Consider the following 16,838-nt stretch of genomic DNA (forward strand, 5'->3'; position numbering starts at 1 on the left):
AGAGAAATCACATCTCCTGAGATGCACCAAACCACATTTCTCTAGAACACAAAATTAAGTTTAAGGATGTACCAGAATATAGGAGGAGCCCCAACAGACTAAAAGCAAGTAGGAAAAATTAATAGTAAAAAACATTGCCGAGAGCTGAAATATGAAAGAATTTCTTAAAAGTCGAGTAAGTTCTACATACTTAGAGTTAAAGGACCTGGATAGCATCTTGAGGAATGTTTGGGGTTCTGTTGTGTCTGCAAATATTTCCTTTATCCATCCATCTACTGACAGACATCTAGACTGGTTCTATTTCTTGGCTACGAACACAGCTCCGTAGGTACTTCTAAAAGTTGAAGATGCCCAATATGCTCATGGAAAGGAGATGTTGGAAGCACAGGAAAAATCATTGACTGAACCTGGAGATCCCGCTATGGTCAGCCATGGAGTTCTCCTGAGAACTGGGTAGCACCAGCCATTGGACCGACGTAAGCTGCTGCTGAAATGAAGCACCAGCTAAGATTCCAATATGCGGTCGGGGCTGGTGCTGCACCCCTGCCCAGCTTGTAGGAGGCAGAGGCAGGAGGATCACTGACTCTCCAAGGACAGCCCCTCCCGCACAGCAATCTGGGAGCAGCCAGGACTGCGTGGAGAGACTTTGACTCAAAAACAAACAAACAAACACTCCAAAACCCTAATATCCAATAAAGCTATCTTTCAGACATTAAGGGGAACTAGAGATAGCCCCAGATTTTAAAAGAATGCATGTTTTTAGAAGGAAATGTGTCTTCAGAATAATCCTAAAGGAAGTTTTTTAGATGAAATGCACAGGTTACCAACAAGTCTGGTCAGGTTAACACACACACACACACACACACACACAGTGTGCAGGCAAACGTGAGGGCTCGCCTTCTGTCTCTTCTTTCTTTAGGCTCAGCAAACAGCTGCACAGATGTGTGCATTTGGGGAGCTCCAGCATATCCGAGTGCCACACCCTTGCCAATGACAGCCTGAGTGATGTCTGACCTCACCCTAAAGGAGATAAAGCTGTGTTGGAGAGAAGTGATGCCGTAAGCGGACACACAAAGTCAAATATCACCTGACGGGAGTCAAGGGAGTGAATACGAATGCTCTGCTTTCCTCCTTCCATCGAGGAGGTAATATAAGTCATTATAGTAATATATTGTTTGTAGCATGAAATGTTAGTGTAAGCCTGAAACACGCCAAAATGGGGAAAGAAACGGAGTTACAGAGTAGCACAATTTATAAATCTAATTAATATGAAGATAGCGGAAAGCTGTGCGTGTGTGGCGAGCGTGTGTGCGCTGCATGCAGATGTGGGCGTCAGGAGTCTTCCTCCATCATTATCCGTATTAGTTTTGACGTGAGGTCTCCCACGATCCAGAACTCACCCGTTTGCCAGAGCAGCTCCAGGGGTCCCCCTGTGTCCCCTGCACAGTCACACCGCTGCGCTCAGCGTCTGCACATGGGTGCCGGGGTCCACCTCGAGGCACGGAGCGCTTGCTAGAGCGAGTCCTCTCCCAACCCTCTGTTAGTGCATGATGTGAGGCCCCCCCAGGGACAGACAGCCTGTGTGTGCTGAGCAACAACTGAGAAAATAACTTAAAACAGTTAAAAAAAAAAACAATAAAAATGTAGCGTACTAATGTCACAGCGAGAACAAAAATCAGCTAATGCAAGATGTTCAGTAAAACCTGGGAGGAGCCAGACACAAGTGGTGTCCAAAAGTAACAAAGTAGCAGGCACTGATATAACGGCCCCCCAGACACGGACACACACACACCTGCATGCACACCCACCTGCATGCATACACACCTCTGCACACGCTCACAACTTTGTGTTATCTTCACAGGCCTTCCTTTCGGTCACACCCTCTCTCCCTGAGACCGCACTCACGTTAGCGGAAGGAGACCTCGAAAGTCTGACTTTAACTTGTGATGTCTGCAGAGACTGTATTTCTGGGCCACAGAGATGTCTCAGTGGGTGAAAAACTTGGGGCATAAGCCTGGCAACCTGAGCAAGATCCCCAGAACTCACACTTCAGGAAGGAACTTTTGAAAGTTGTCCTCTGACCTCAATATTCATACCAAGGCTTGTGTATACTGCAACACACACACACACACACACACACACACAAATGGTACTAGTGGGCTCCATTTTCAAATGAGGTCACATTGCTTACTGGCGTAAGGACTTCAACATGTAAATTTTGGGGTGGGAGGACACATCTGATCCATAACGATTATTTCCCTCCTTATTGTGCCTACATGCTAACACAGCACGCCCATCAGCTGCAGGCCGCGGTAGCCGGGAAGCAGCAGCCCCCGGCCTCCATGGGAAGGGGCAGCTTCCTCTCCTGCAGCTTTCATCTTCTCCCTTCTTTCCACAAAGCACTCCACTGGAGATACCACAAACTGAGTGCCCAGGGCAGGACAGGGCACTTCTCCTGAGTCATCTTGGGAAAGGCTGGCCCTAATTCTATTTGTATATGGCTCAACCTCAAACACCAGCTATAGATGAACACTTTAATTTAGGGCACGGAGTGGCGTTTGTGGTCATCCTGCCCTGGAGAAACCGGAATCTGCTGTTTTCTGGCAAACAGACAACTTAGAGTGTGTCTTTACTTAAAGGTTTCCTGAGGAGGTTGAATGGTGCCTTTCAGAAACTATGGAAATCCCAGGCAGTCCTAATAGATGAAGAACAGCACAGATACACCTCACGCGTCGGCTTATGAATATGCATGGCTCTGCGCTGCGGCAGGCCCTCAGCCAGGGCATCACAGTGAATTAGAACGTTTTTCCTGGGGAAAGTGCCCGTGGTCGGGAGAAGAAAACACAAGGTCCGGCGCTGCTGCTCGCAAACCCACCCCTTCTCCGTAAATGAGCTGAGAGGCCGAGCGAGAGTGCAGGTCCAGGCAGTGCAGACAGATTTGAATTTCAGATCTGCCCCGGTGGCCCACATATGAGATGTCTGAGTTCATGGCAGAGCTTTTTTTCCATCTTTTTTTTGGCAAGAATACCAACTGTTGGATTATTTGCTTTGCATATTTTTTATACTGGGAGCAGCATATATAGAATATCTTTAAACAGATATGCATTTATCTTCAAAGAATGAAGTACTCACTGGGCTGGAGGAAAGCGTCAGGGATAGCTTAGCTCTCGGCCCCTCCCGGCTGCTAGGAAAGATCTGGGAGATTTTCTCTGCCGTCTCCACTGTGCTGCTAACATAAAGAAACATATATTCTCTTTCCCCAAACGGGACTTCTCAAGGCTTGCGTTCCTGGAATTTGTTTTCCTGCCCAGAAGCCAAGCTACCAAATTTGTTCCCCACAGCGTGTGCGTCTAGCATGTTAGATTCAGGGTGGGCCTGGCTGGAGAGAACAGACTCTGACTCTGCAGTCCCTGGCTGGGACTGACAGCCTTTACTTCTCAGCTGCTCCCTGAACACACGGTTTCAGTGCCTGACCTGGCCTCTTTACTCTGTGTCCACAGACAGACGTGTATTTGTGTGCTGAGTGTGTCTAGTGAGTGTGTGGGATGTGGGCTGCTTCAGACCGTCCACAGCAGCGAACTATACTTTGTCTCCTGCTCTGGCAGGGGCGTGATTTTGCCAGCTGAAGATAGTTTACCTTTGGAATTCTGGGGACTCTTGTGAGAGTATAAAGGCCAGGGCATGTGGAGGGCCTGTGGCAGCAGCTGCTCCTGCTCCCCCTGCTCCTGCTGCTGCTGCTCCCCTGCTCCTGCTGCTGCTGCTCCCCCTGCCCCTGCTGCTGCTGTTCCCCCTGCTGCTGCTTCTCCTGCTGATCCCTCTGCTCCTGTTGCTGCTCCTGCTGCCGTTACTGGTTGCTGTTCGTTGGATTGCTGGTTGCTGGTTGAAGAAGATCAAATTTGCCCCAAGGCACTCAGCGCCCCTAATCAGCAGGAATCAGCCTACGGCAGCACTGTCCTCTTTCCCCTCCCCCATCTTTGCCTCCTGCCTAATGCTGGGGGATCGGAAGAGTTGGGGGTGGTGTGTGGAGGCAAGTAAAGGAGCCCAATAGATAGCCAGAGAGTCCAGCTGCATATCTGTGTACAGGCATGCCCACCCAGAGGCCAGAAGCATCTTCCCCAGTGACTCCCACCTTACTTTCTGAGATAGTACCTCTCACCTGGAGGTCACCAATCTTGCCAGCCAGGCCTCAAGAGCCTCCTGCCTCTTCAGTGCAGGGACCACAGGCATGGGCCAGTTCATGCTGCTCTCTATTGAGCAACTCATCACTTTAACCCTTGGTTTCCTCCTTTTCTAAAATGAAGAGGCTCCTGTGAGTGTTTGGAGGCGCAACAATGACCACAAAACCGTCTCAGAGAAAGGTCGCAGCACGAGGGGAAAACAAACCAACCAACCAAACCAACCAAACACCCACCAGAGAGGGCACTGCAGGAGGAGACACAGACTTTCTGCCCTGACAGAAGTGCGGGGCAGAGGCCCACAGTCGGCGGCAGAGCGACTGCATGCTCACTGCATCCCCAGAGCTCAGCGAGCACCACAGAGCACAGCCCAGGACAGGCCTCAGCTGCTTTGCTCAGGGGCCCTCGGGAAGGGCACTGCTCTCTCAGTCATGTAGAGGCTAAGTCAAGTAAGTTACTCAAAGCCACAGCGCATACACAGCGCTGAGCCAGGAATGAAAATTGGGTCTGTCTGACTCCAAAGCCTGTGGTTTCCTGTTCCACCAAACTGTGTCAAGTAATAATATCAACAATGATAATAATAAGCGTCTTGACCCCGTCAAGTGCTCGGGGAGACTGGCCGTGGTCCTAAGGCCTGCTCAGGTCAGCCTTCCTTCTCGCCCCCATGTCTGTCTTGATGTGGGTGACTGTCAGGCCTCAGGGTCCCCAACCTGATCCTTTCTTCCCTCCCCGGCCTACTTAAGATCTTGAGTATCCTTTTGCACCCCCCCCCAACCTCATCATTCCCTCTGGACGCTCTTGCTTTCAGGATGGGGTCTTCACCGGGTGATGTTTACCTGGAAAACTAAGACAAGGGGAAGGCTTGGCCCAGAGAATGGAGACTTCAGTCCAGTCACTCATTTTGCTGCTTGAGAGCCTTGCACCTTTGGGAGGCTGGTCATGAGCACCCCACCTGGCTTAGGGGTTTAGGGACCTCCTTGCACTAAGATTAGCAGTCTCCAGACTGCATCACCCTGTTATCATGGTGACAACCTCTGTTGGGTTCACCTCATCCACATGGCCGCCTTTCCCGTCAGTCGCTTTTAAAGAGTGCACTATGAGCCCCGAGCACTTTATCTGGTCTCCACTGCACCTTGGCAGCTCAAGAAGCACTTCTTGAGTAAATGGTTTGGTTCTGCACAGCCTGGGGCGAGTCAGTGCACAGCTACACAACTAAGCTCAATCGAAAGTGTGAGTGTGCCCTTGACAATTTGCACTCCGCTCTGACCTGGGAATCACTGAACTTAAGACAGTGTCTGGCGACTACGTTTTAAATGAAGATAATAATAGATGGTGAATAGTATTTTTTTAATGGCAATACTCAAAACATTAAAGCTAAGCTTTTTCTTCTAAAAGCTGTGATGCTTTCTCTCCTTCAGCATCCTGCAAATGCTGTTTCAATTATGATCATGCCTCAGCTTAATTTGAAGAAATGTCTAATTTGTTATCGTTTCTTTCCCTTTATCTTCTTAGGACGTTTTTAAAAACTAATGCCTGTCTTCCATGTTCCCCAAGTAATGGATACAACGCTATCCAAAGTTTATTCAAACTTATCTGAACCTTTTGGGGCTAGAAATTAGGTGGGAACTGTTTTCTTCATGAGATTTCTAGTGCTTTTTGGCCTTGAAATGGCTGGAAATGAAACAAGAATAGCTTTTCTTGCGGTATTTTGGTTTCTCCTCCCAGCCCAAACCAGGAAGTGCAGAGATGCACACAAATTAAAGGAAAGGGGAAAAGTTAACTCAACTTTTTGAACTTCGTGCATGACTTAGGTTTGATTTCAGTTTGAGGCAAAGGTTCAGCTGAGAGCTTGTTGTATCCAAACCACTTGGCCCTTCCACTGAAATTACTGGTAGAAGCATATATGTGTGGAAAAAGGGAACTGACTGTCCGTCGGGTCAATGTGTGGACTGCATGTTCTATGGGAAGGCTGTGCTAAGACACAGTGGGCACACTCACATCCCGCTCTATCTAGATAACTACTTCTCACCTGGCACCTGTCCATGACCTATATCCAGCTCCCATCTGTCCATCATCTCTGTCACCTGTCATCATACTTAGCTATCACCTTTCCTAGCTATTTATCATCCATCTTGTCTAGCTGGCTGGCATCTGTCATCAATTCTACCTGTCCATCTTCTGCCATCTATTTGTATCTCTATTTGTAGCATCTGTATCTCAGTCTGTCATCTGTTTGTCTATCCATCTATCATGTTCATATTAATCTATCATCCTCCCCAGCCTGGTGCTTAGTATAACTGTAGCACTAATTATATGTCCTTTGTCCAGCCTAAGTTTCCCATTTCACTCTTTCTTTGGGAAACATAGATCTGTTTCAACTACTATGCAGAACAAAAGCTGGACACCATGCTGATCTGGTTGGCTAGAGTCAGTCCCAAATCCAGGGAGAATTCTTGCCTAGACTGTGAAGGAACAAAATTCTATGCACACACAGTCAATAGAAGAGCAATAGAATGTTATGAATGGCAGAGAAACCGAGTCTGCTGTAAACCGTGGGCTTACACTCAGCCGCTCACAAGGACAACGTGAGTCTTGCTCGGAAGCCTGAGAAGCATCTTTATCTGCTCTGTGACTGGGGAAGAACTCATTTATGTCCTGATGAATGCCAAAGGCAGGAAGCTGCTTTTCTCTTGGTCTGTGTCTCATACCTATAATCTCAGCCCTGGAGATGCTGAGGCCGGAAGACAGACGTGAATTTGAAGCCAGCCTGGGCTACACAGTGATTTCCCAGCCAGCCTCAGCTATAGCACGAGACTCCCTCGAAGAGTCAAGCACAATGCAATTTTTCAGTAAAGAATCATCCACTGGGTCAGTCATGTGGCTCCAGACATCCAGTTCCCAGAGCTTGGAGGCGTTGGTCAGACCTGTCTGCTGGTTTACCCAGAAACATGCCATCTGACATTAGAGTCTTACCGAGGTTTAATATTCTCACAGAAGGATGCTGATAATGATTTATCATTTGCCCAGCACACTAACCCCTGCGCCTCAAAGCCAGCTCATTCACTGTGTTTTTATTGCTGTGGTCTTGGGGGCAGTCCTGAGGTATCTAAGTGATGGATATTTCGTGTACAGCTCAGTATTAATATTGTACTTCACAGGGCACGTCCCTAAGCACATTATTTTGCAAAACATGCAAATGGCTTGTCTGAAATATGCGCTTTCACCTGTCTAACCGTTCAAATGTGAAGCAGCAGCTGCCTACCAAAGCTCTCCGGGTAAATGGCTGTAAAGGCTGAAGCGGCATTCTGAGGTCCCTGTTTAACGTAGGAAGCTTGGTGACCATTGGTGCGCTGTTGGAATACAGGCAGCTCACCAGCACTGACAGTCTCCCCTCTGAGGATATCAGAACAACCCTATGCAGCCTACCTGAGTGGCCTGCCAAAAGCCGCCGCCGTGCCTTGTCGGGGGAAATGGAGAGCACTGGCAGGCAGGTGTCAGCCAGCAGTTTCTAGCTACTGCCAAGACAAAGGCCTTTGTAGAGTTGGAAGTTGCCTTAGAATTCATAGGGTCAGTTCCAGGCCACTCCTGACCATGGCGAAGTGGACAAGCACAGGCTGACTCTTTGTTTCTTGGTCTTGGGTCCCTCCTTGGTGGCTGTGCTCCTAGACCAGCTCTGTGGCTTCTCGGCCTCTGTGAAGAGGACGGAAGGCCTTCTGTAGAACCGCCGTCTGCGCCAGGCGAGTGAGGCGCCAGGGTTTTCAAGGAAAGTGGATTTCCCTTGTGTGTTCTGGCTTACGAAATCTGTCTCGTTCATTTTAGGAATAAAATTGTCTCACCTTCTAAACAGCAGACTGGCCAAGCTCAACAGTCAAAGCATGCTTCTCTGGGTGATGCTGAGCACCTTCGGAATGGGAGTTGGGTGGAAAGTACGAACTAGGAATAAAGAACAAGGATGCTGACTCAGCCTCAGTGAGCACTTTGTCTGTCCAGGGGGTCCTACCATTGTGAAAAAAGTGTTATTTTGTTTAGGACACAAAGTGTTGGTAGGGCAACTGAGTGTGAGACCAGACAGGAGGGAAGTAGCCCGTGTCTACCCCCATACCCAGCTCAAGAGCACACTGCAGACCTGGGCCCATCAGCAAAGTGACCAAGGACAATCACGAGGACCACGGTTCCATCCCCAGTGATCCCGTAAGCTGGATGAATGGAGGGAGGGCAGTGCCCTTGGAAACCTAAGTGGAACCACGGCCCCCGGAAGCTGTCTGTCCAGCTAGCCTTGCCCCCTGAGTGGCCATCTTAACTCTGACCTCACACACAAAGCAGACAGGGCACCGAAGGAGTTGAAGACAGCTGAAGGAGACTTGAGCCTCGTATGTTCTCGGGGACAAAACTGCCTTCTTAAGAGCTTCTAGTACAGCGTGTGCTTAAAACGAGCCCGGAGCACACTCTTCTCCTGCTTCTGTACATATGCACATGTGTTCGTCTGTGTGGTCCTGTGATCTGCATTTGTATACATGCAGAGGGGTCCTCGGAGTGAATCCATGGTTTCTGAATAATGATCTGTATTTACCAAAGAGGCCAACATGCCAGAACCTAATAAAGACAGAAACATGAGGATGATACGAAAGCAAAGGCATCATTCCAGCTGGAAGTGTTTCTTCTGCCAGGTGAAATCAACATGTCTGTTACTTTTTATTTTAATGGAAAGAATCCGATGACGGTCTTTTCTTGTTGACCTGATAACTGTCCTGCTGCCCATAGCTCTGCAGTGGCGTTTCCAGAGCACAGAGGGAAAGGTGTTTCCAGAGGACTATGCTGAAAGGTTGGAATGGATTTTAACCCAGTTTTTTTTTTAATTTTATTTTTTTCTTATCAGTTACATTTTATTAACTCTGTATCCCAGCCGTGTCCTGATCCCTCATTCCCTCCCAGTCCCTCTCTCCCTCATCTCCACCGTGCCCCTTTCCAAGTCCACTGATGGGGGGGGGACCTCCTCCCCATTCATCTGATCCTGTTTTATCAGGTATCTTCAGGACTGGCTGCAAAGGCCTCCTCTGTGGCCTAACAAAACTGCTCCTCCCCTGGGGGGTGGGGAGGTCAAAGAGCCAGTCATTGAGTTCCTGTTAGAAATAGTCCTTGTTCCCCTCACTATGGGAAACCAATTGGTTACTGAGCTACCACAGGCTACATCTGAGCAGAGGTTCTAGGTTACATTCATACATGGTCCTTGGTTGCATGTCAGTCTCAGAAAAGACCCTGTGCCCAGATATATTTGGTCCTTGTGGAGCTCCTATCCTTTCCCCATCAGGCTAACTTTTAACCCAGTTTTATAGGCCCAGCCAGGCGAGTTGCCTCTCAAAGCACAGACGCTGGGCTGCTTATGGGTTAGAGTGCAGCAGAGCCTCCGTTCATTTACTTGTTTGCCTGCTGTTCTGGAGACTCAACCCGGGGCCTGGCAATCACCAGGCAAGTGCCCAGCCAGCAGCTACGCCCTGGGCATCCTGGCTACCTGTAATGAGCAGCCAGTCCCTTAAAGACCACCTGTAATCCAGAGACTCATGAGGTGGAGGCAGGAGGGTCAGAGGTTCAAGGCCACTGTCTGCTACATACATCCACATCCTAGCCAGTTACATACAGCCAGCCCTGCACGACCACAGACATCCCCGTCCTGGGCTGCATGTTCTCTGTCTCAAAAACAAACCACCAACGCACATGATGTAAGCAACACACCTTTGAAGAGGGGGGTCGGGTCCCTCCCAAATGTCCAAGCTGGGCCCAGGTGTTCCTTCTGTCATCTCCCAGAGAAGCTTTTGACTTTGACTCATTGGTAAGTAGCTTCAAGCTACATGTTTTCGGAGTTTTGGTCTCTGCAGCAATTAGCAACGCCTCTTGGCACTTTCTCAATTCTTCCCCTCCTGAGTTCCTTCAAGACTACCCACTGAGCCACTAAGTCTCAACCAAGCAACACGCAAAGCCAGGAACCCCTGAGCCATGCTAGGTGGTGTGCTGCAGGGGGCATGTGCGGGTGACCTTTGTGCTGTTTAAAGGGTTCCTGTTTCTTGCTCAGGATCCCAGGATAGCCTGCCCCATCCTTTGCTGTCTTCTGCGTCTCCCTGACTCTCCTACCCCATCAACAGCAGACAAGCCCTGGCTCCTGATCAGGCCAGCGCTCCCGCCTGTCTGTCCTCACCACAGCTCATCCCAGAGCGCACACAGGCAAGGGCGGAAGCCACCAGCTGGAAGCCCCAGCTCTCTGGCTCCCAGGAATCTTCGAATTGTAAATCAGCAGGCAGGAGAGGCTGCCACAGATTCCCTTGGGTCCTTGGCAGATCTGTGTCCTTGGAGCTCTCTGTGAAGATGGTTTGGTTACTGGTTCTTTGGGGAAAGTGGGCTGGAGTGCCGGGTTCTGCTGTGTGTAGAACATGGCAGCCTTGTCCAAGGGGCTTTGGACCAGGCCTTCACAGGACTAGGGCCAAACCCTGCCTACACAAGCTTAGTAAGTGGAGCATTTAGCTTCCCAATGCCTTCATCTGTAAGATGTGACGGCAAATCTCCCTAGGACCCCTGTTGCAGACTAAGTGAGAGAGCAGGTCACAGTTCCTGCCGATGAAGCTGGTTCCCAAGTTCTTGCCATGTGAGTTCTCTGTCAAAATGCTCCAAAAGCACCGGGCATCCCTGGCACCTCCCCCACCCCACTGTGACCCACTGCCCTGCAGTCATAGCCCTCTCCCTGTCCCTCACGCTGCCCCTCTCCCTCACCCTGTCCTTCTTCCTCTCCCTCACCATATCCCTGTCCCTTTCCCTCTCCTCCCTGTCCTTGTCCATTTCCCTCTTACTTTCCTTCCTCCCCCTCTTCTCCCTGTCCTCCCCCTCTCCCTCCTTCTCTCCTGTTTCCTCTTAAATTTCCCCTCTCCTCTTCTCTCCCTTCTTTCTCCCCACCTCTTTCTCTCCCCTTACTACCTCTCTCCTCTCCCCTTCCCTTGCCCCCCCTCCCCAAGCAGTCAGGCTGGGCAGGCTGTCAAGTGCGGCGGAACACCCACCAAACTCCGACGCCCCAGTCTCCTACCCAGGCATCAAGTGCTCAGAAAACGTGCTCCCAGCCTGGGCTCAACCTAAGCCACACTAATAAGCTGCTGTCGACCTTTATCCTCTCATGGAGTCAAAACAGTTTGTCTTCCATTGAGTTTAAGAGAGTAAAAAGATTGGTAAATCTATATTGCTCCATAAACACTGCCTCGCAAAGTCGGTTGCAATTCTGGGCAATTTTCTGTAATCATGTGTACTTAAGTGAAACTTACATTATCATCATTGCTGCTGCTATGGAGATGATTCTTTTAGCCTCCAGCTATTAGAGCCGCCCTGTGCCAGGACTCAGTTGTCAGCGCAAGGGAAGCAATTTAATCAGTTTCTTTTTATGGCGACACCCGGCTCCTATTAACGCTTCTGCCTCCTGTTTTGTTTTCCTTCCCTGACTCCTGCAGTTTGCCTCTGAGTGGAAATGAAAACAATCTCAATAATGAGAAATTTTAGCTTGTTGCTAAAAATACCCCAGTCCTCAGCGGGGAGGCAGTCTCTCAGCCACGTGCGACACTGACCTCTGCCAAGCTTGGTCCCGTTGGGGGTGAGCCTTACCGAGGGCTGGGATACAAACAGCCGCTTCATCTGGCTCCCCAGTGAGTGGAGGCAGGACGTTTTGTACAGAAAAGGCACAGAGCGCACAGAGGCATTGGGGCACAGTAAACAGGACTCGCCTTTAATTACAGGTGCCCAAGTGGCCCAATTTTGGTGTTTTTCAACCCTGAGAACGCAACACATCAAGGTTATTCGTGTTACCATAGTAGGGCAATATAACGTTTTATCGTGTTAAAAATAAAACCACAGACTTCCATACATTGAGTTTCTCTTTTGAACACAAGTCTCTTCTAGAGTCACAGGGATATATTTCCATGTTAGAAGTCGGCAAGTAAGCAAAAGCTTGGAATTGAACACCAAGCCTGGAAAAAACTCATATTTAAAATCTATCTTTAAGCCTGGCAGGAAAATTTACACAACTGAGCCAGCACTCTGGAATATGACCCACGAGCGCCCTTCCCAGGGTGGCACTGCTGTGTGGGAGGGCGCATGCTCACTCCCTCTTACCAGAAGAGAAACTGAGGCAAACTCCACAGGGACGTGTGAGGACAGAAACCTGCGTCCCTGGCTCATCTCTCCAGGTGGCTTGGTTCGACAGTAAAGGCAGGATAGGCAGGGTAGCCAGCGCTTTGCACACAGCTGCTGTGCGGCCCTGAACCTCAGGAAGATCATCCAGCCAGCCTCCCCACCTTAGCCTGCTCTGTCACGGCCGCCTGGAGGCCACAATCTCCCCAGAGGCCAGCAAGGCCACTGTGACACCCACCCTGTCCTTGTGCTAGTACCAACCTGGCTCAAGGGTGCGGCTGTTCTTTTTTAAAGTATTGAAAGACGTGTGAGGGCATCCATCAGAAGTTTAGCTCAGCCTGGAGCCTGAAACCGCAGCTGAAAACACGGTAGTCACTCAAGACTCTGAAGAGAGTTACAAAGCGTGTAGCCAGCACAGGGCCACAGGCTTGGCTGTCACGTCCCGACTGGTAAATCCAGGGGGGTCAGGTGGTGAGCGCTGGGATTCAAACAGACATTCTCCTGAGACACACAAGCAGCACCCCACACCCTGAGCAGGCTGGAGCGAGTCACACGCATTCGCAACAACAACTGACAGAAAAAGCCGTGGATTAAGAGAACAAGGAAGGGGTGCGTGGACACAAGCAGGTAGAGGGGAAATGATGTGACTATATTAAAATTTCAAAAAAATAAATAAATAAAAGAAGCAATTTCTAAAGATCCTGCTTCTAGCCAGAAACGCCAGTGCACACCTGTAATCCCAGTATGTGGGAGGCTGAGGCAGGGGGATTTCTGTGAGTTTGAGGCCAGCCTGGTCTACAAAGTGAGTCCAGGACAGTCAGGGCTGTGTAGAAAGAACCTGTCTCAAACAAAAAATTCCCAAACAAAAACAGATTCTGCTTTTAAACAAATCTGTTGAGTGAGGTGTGACAGGACCAGGGCATGGCGAGAGCAGTCAATCGTGTGCACACATTTTCAACACACAAACCCAAATATGGCTCAGGAATAAACAGAGGGCAGAGGCCTGTCCCTCGGAGGCCACCGTCTCCCCTCCTCCCACCCCCAGCTCAGTCGTGCACTAGACGCTTCTGTCTCCCTAAGTGTGTAAGGACAGGAGAGCCAAGGCCATCTCCCCCTCCAGCCTGTGACTTGCCCTCTTACACAGATGGACAGGAGTGTGTCCTTCATGATCGTTTTCCAAACTGACTTTGTTATAAGTTACAGGACTGAAGGCTGCATCACCCAGCTTGACCCAGGCATGCCTGCAGTGGAGGAGCCGGCCACATCACACGCCCTCATGTCCACCTTAGGAAGGGGCTCCGGCCGAGGGCAGATTGGCTTTTACTTTGTATGCACAGTATCCAGCGTCCTTGAGTATGACAAAAATCAGTCCTGCACCTCAGTTTCCTGGGCTTCCACAACCCTGCAATGACACATCCTAGTAGCAAGAATGTCTCGAAGTGTGGAAGTGTGTTCAGTAGCCCCGATGTCTACACAGCAGCCATTTCTTTCTTCTGTGCTAACGGGACTCCATTATTTTTTCAGAGGGGTCATCAGAATGCACATTTCACTCAGTGAGTCATAAATTGTGAAAATTATTTTACATATGTACAGGTGGCACATCCATCAAGTGTGTGTGTGTGTGTGTGCTCGATTGTGTGCGGGTTAGAGGACCACGCTCCAGAATGGGTTCTCGGCTTCCGCTTTTTTGAGGCAGGGTCTCACGCTGCCTCAGACAGACTCCAGGCTGGCCAGTGGGGCTGATGAACTTCTGTGGCAGAGCCACACAGATACGACACGCCCTCAGAGCATGGATTTCCACACTCCCTCTGCTCTTCATTTTCTAATGGTGGAAATCGAGATGAAGCGAGCTGGTGTCAGGTGTGAGTTAGAGTTTGGAGGGCTCGTTGCCTTCACTGGTGAGGGCAGGGGCTGTTCACCAGGCTTCTTCTTCTCTTCAGACCTTGAGGGTGACACGGAGGAGCCAGGGGAAGCAGCCGCTCATGGAGTACGCCCACTGGGAGCGCAGGTGTGGCTGGGGCTTTCCCATGCACGCCCATCCTGCATGGGCAGGTGGTCTCGAGTGTGCCTGTGTGTGGGAGGCGGTCAGAAAACCACCCTGGGTGCCTGTGATTCCTCGCACCTCCCATTTTGTTGGACACAGGCTCCCATGCTGCCTGGCTTGCATGCTTCTACCCGTCTGCCACCATCTTGCCTGAGTGTGCTCGCTCTCATGCCCAGATGATGATAAAAGCTCTGGGAGCCCACTCAGGTCCTCACACCGCCAGCCCGCACCACCTAAAGCAGTATAAAAATTTTCCAGGATTTCTTACTGATCTCACTCTGCTCACGTTATCCCAGCATGTCCCCTGACATTGTCACACTAATTCACTATCCTCATAGTTGAGTGTCAACAAATCCTAAAGCTTATGAACACAAAAGCAAAGGCCGGGCCCTGGCCTAGCGCTTTGCCCCTGTCTCCTCTTCCTTTTACGTGCTGATATTTTCCGTGGTGTGAACAGCAAGGTTTCCCACCGTCTCTCTTTATAGGAGTTCAGTTGTAGTTGTCCTAATTTTTGAGCACAAAGCCTCCAGCCTGTTGCCACATAAGCGACTTCCTCCCCAGCCAGCCCACAGGGCTGTGATTGTGGTTACACCAGTGCGCCAGGCACTGCCAGAGTGACTGGCTAAGTATTATTCACAGCTCATCTATGGGAAATGCTGTGATTATATTTGTTTCTGCTGTGTGTGTGCGTCTGGGTACCTGTATGTTTAAAAGTGCAATCAGATGGGCGTGTTCATGTGCAGCTAGAGGTCAGCCTTGGACATCCCTCCTCAGGCAGGCGCCACATCGTCTTTTCCCTATCTCTCTATCTTCCTATCTTTCTATCTATCATCTATCTATTGTTTTGAAGCAGGGTATCGCCCTGTCTTGGATCTACCATGTGGGTGAGGCTGCAGGGATCCACCTGTGTCTCCACCTGCCGCCCTGGGCTTAGAGTCCACGCAGTCAGCTGGAGTCTTACGTGGGCTCTCAGATCCGGCAGGAGAAGCCTGACAAACACAGGGGTGTGCCGACAGCCGCCTGCTCTTCACCCCCCTGAAGAAAACGTCCACTGAACACCATGACATCAGAGGTGACGCCAGCAGGGAGCAAGCAGGGAGTGGGCTTGCTGAGAACGCCCACCCCAGAGGGGCCTCCCGGCTATCTTGGGTCCCTGGCACGGCTGCCAAGGGCTGGCTGACACAACCTCTGCTTCTCCTCTGCCCTCCGGCTCTCCGCCTGCCCTCTCTTCTGCTCGAACACAGTTATCAAGAAACACCCAGAGCGACCTTCCATGAGCAAGCCCTAACCGTTGTTTGTTCCGAGTCATCCAGATGGAGAGCATTACAAACTCTTCTCAACATAGATCAGGCGCTGAGGTGACTTCCTCTCGGCTCCTTCTGTCGGTTGTTTCACGTGGTTTAGACAGCACCACTGTGTCCTGGTTTCTCAAGTTTGTCACTGGGGCATCCTGCCCATGGCCTCTCCAGCTCTGTCGGGGATACTCGCTTAAGCCTCTGACTCTTCTTGACCCAGTTCCTTGTTAAGCAGGGAGTGGGAGGCAGACCGCAGCCAGGGCTCCCCAGGAGGTGGGGAACAGAGGATGTTGGGAGTGAATGGGCAGGGCACGTGCGCAGTGGACACTTAGTAGACGCTGGACATTTACTGTCTGAGTTTGTTTCGCTGTGATTGACTTTCAGAGTTTCATAAAAAGGTTTAGAAAATCATATTTGTGCCCTGAGCAAAATCAGGAGACTATTTATTCATTGTTTGCTTTCGGTGGGCATGAGCTGGGGCCTTGAGCAGTTCTGTGGAGTCTCTTCGGCTGCTGTCCAGTCTGGGTGTGGTGGCACACTCCTGTCAGCCAAGGGCATGACAGCACGAAGATCTTAGGCTGAAGACTAGCCTAGGCTAAACAGCAAATTCAAAACCAATGCGAGTTATGTAGCCAGACCCCGTCTCTAAAGCAATGAGTGACCTGTCACTCCGTGGTAGCACACCACTCCAGCTCTAACTCCCAGCGGTACACATGCACCATTTATTAAAGGCCATATTTCATGTGTAGCTACTCAGTATAATACATACTTGGACATGTATGGGAAAAATAACTACAACTTTGGGTGAAAGTGGAAATGCTAGCCCTTTACTGAGGATGTGTATTAGGATGCTGTTTTCAAAAGAGAGAGCTGGGTCTATTTCCTGCCTCAGCACTCCTAAAACCTAGTTTCCTGAAAACTAAAGTATTTCGTTTAAAAAAAAAAGTATATAGCTGGGTGCGGTGGCACAGGCCTGTAATCCCAGCACTCAGGAGGCAGAGGCAGACGAATCTTTGTGAGTTCAAGGCCATCCTGGTCTACAAAGAGAGTACAGGACAGCCATGGCTACACAGAGAAAACCTGTCTCAAAGAACAAAACAAAACCAAAACCCAAAATCAAAAAACCATGTGCATATTCTGTTCTAGAACCCGACATGATTTCCTTAC

This window comes from Psammomys obesus, unplaced genomic scaffold, assembly GCF_907164565.1.
Source record: "Psammomys obesus unplaced genomic scaffold, mPsaObe1.curated_primary_1811, whole genome shotgun sequence".
Taxonomy (NCBI): Eukaryota; Metazoa; Chordata; class Mammalia; order Rodentia; family Muridae; genus Psammomys; species Psammomys obesus.